The following is a 2373-nucleotide window of genomic DNA, read 5'->3' on the forward strand; positions in this document are numbered from 1 at the left end:
GTTCAAACCCACCACCCACTCCACAGAAGGAAGACTGGGCAAACAATTATAATAACAACATATTGTTTAGATCATCTAGGATGGAAAAGGACATATCACTATTTGCCATCCCCATTCCCACACTACCCCCAATAAAGTGATGGTGGCTTTTGCTGCATGAATTAATCATTTTAACCACTCTTCATGTGGCAGACCATCTAAGACAGGGGATCCAGGAGGGACTTCAGATGGCCATGTCTTGCAAAGAGAATATGGGCCATTCAACTTGATGATGACAAGTACAAAATTTCCAAGCTCAGGATTTACCACAAGGAAGTATCTCACTCTGATTACCTACAAGACATGAAGAAGATAGCTTAGGCCAACCTAACAGCTCTCCCTCATCAGAGTCTATTTCTTCATGCTTAAAAAGTTGACCAACAAGAACACATCCTACCTCTGAGCGATATTGTAGATTCTCCTGCTGATTGTCTGGGTCAAGCCATCACAGGGATGATGCAAGGAAACTGCCCAGTTGCCCTGGAAATTGGTTGCATCAGCATCTCAGCTAGCATGGAAAATTTGCATACATGAAATTTGCATACAGAAAGAGAAAGTTAAACTGGTTCTACTGGCACTGTCCTTTGCAACATGTGGCATTTATATTTCTTAAAGTTCTGAAGCATTCCAAAGACAGGTCTGCTCACTAATCCTCTCACTCTCTCTCCCTCATCAACAATGGCTAAGGAAACAGATGACGGCAAGCAAGGAATGTAGTGGTGAAGTTGAGTGTTGAATTCCTTCTTGACATTTTAGCTCTTCCCTTCTTAATTGCCTTCTGGTAAGATGCTTGTGATTATAGAGAACAATGTCCCAGGGCTTAGCCACCTTAACAGCAGGTTCTGACAGTTCTCAGCCTTCAGAGTCAGCACTCATTTCTTCACCAAGCCCCCCTTCAATTACTACTGCATCTTATGTACTCATTTCCTCTTGGCTCCACCTTGCATGCTCTCATACTATTGCTTAAGGCCTGAACCCATGTTTCACTTTTCTCTTCCACTCCTCTACTCAGTTAGCAGGGTTTGGTTAGCATTCTGGCCTCTTCCCTACTGATTTATTTATAGACAAAAGGATACAATTTCCAGAAAGGGTGACACACAAAAGGTTATTATGTGCATGGATATGGCTTTACAAAAATATTTAGTGCCAAAGGAATATCTTAGTTCCACATTCTGAAAATTATTTCTCTAGACTTATGGTTCCCGAACTGTATGGCAAGTCATCCCAGTGTGCCTGCCAAAGAGGCAGGGAGGCTGAATCTTCTGACCTCCTCTGACCCCACAAGAGGAAGACAGAATCACCATCAATAGCCCAAGGCCTATTCCTGTGATGCCAGACATGCTGCCTCCCTCTAGCCCTTTCATCAACCCTGACACCAACCATTCCTCCCTCAGCACCCACTGCTTTTCTTCTGGGTTCGATAATTCCTGGTAGTGGCCACACAGAACTCACAGATTATGGGGGATTTTAGGGAAGCATCAGGCTACAATTCAAGTTCAGGAACAATGCTCAGGCTCTCTCAGCCCACTGTCTCTCAGCCAACAGTCTCTCTCAGTCTCTCTTTCAGCAGTATGTGTCTCTTGGTGTCTCTCACCAATGTGTGTTTCTTGGTGTCTCTCTCACAGCAGCACATGTCTCTTGGTGTCTCTTTCTCAGCAGCACATGTCTCTCAGGAGTGTGTGTCTCTCAGGAGTGCATTTCTCTCAGTAGTACATCTTTCTCAGCCAGTAGTCAGAAACTTCTTCTGCCTCTAGAAGTGCTCCTTTTGAGCCTGGCAGAGGCTCAACCTCTGCCTTTGATTGGCACTAACCAGTCAAAACATCAGAATTATATACACCTGAGACAGAGTGAACTTCCCAGAAAATTGCTTTGTGCTGCTCCCAAAAGAAATACCCCAGGTAGATAACTTTAACAATTAGGAGCTACTCAGTTGCTCACAGCAAATTCCACCATGGGGTTTACAAAGACTTATGGCTAGAAAAGCTACACTACATAATTTACTATACTGCAGTGCCACAGTGAATTCACAAGAGTGCTGTGAGATATTTTAAATTTTCAAGAGAAACAGAATATTCAATACCTCTTGAACACTTCATGAACTCAGAGTAGTTCACACTTTCAACATTGATGTTGTTATTATTAGGTGCCATCAAGTTGACTCTGACTCATAGTGACCCTATACACAACAGAACAAAATACTGCTCCATTCTGGTTTAGCCTCACAATGCTTGCTATACCTGAGCCTATCCTTACAGCCACTATGTCAATCCATCTTGTTGAGGGCATTCCCCTTTTTGTTGACCCTCCACCAAGCACAATATCCTTCTCCAGAGA

This window comes from Orycteropus afer, unplaced genomic scaffold (assembly GCF_000298275.1).
Source record: "Orycteropus afer afer isolate SDZICR_OR568_19922 unplaced genomic scaffold, OryAfe1.0 scaffold00257, whole genome shotgun sequence".
NCBI lineage: Eukaryota > Metazoa > Chordata > Mammalia > Tubulidentata > Orycteropodidae > Orycteropus > Orycteropus afer.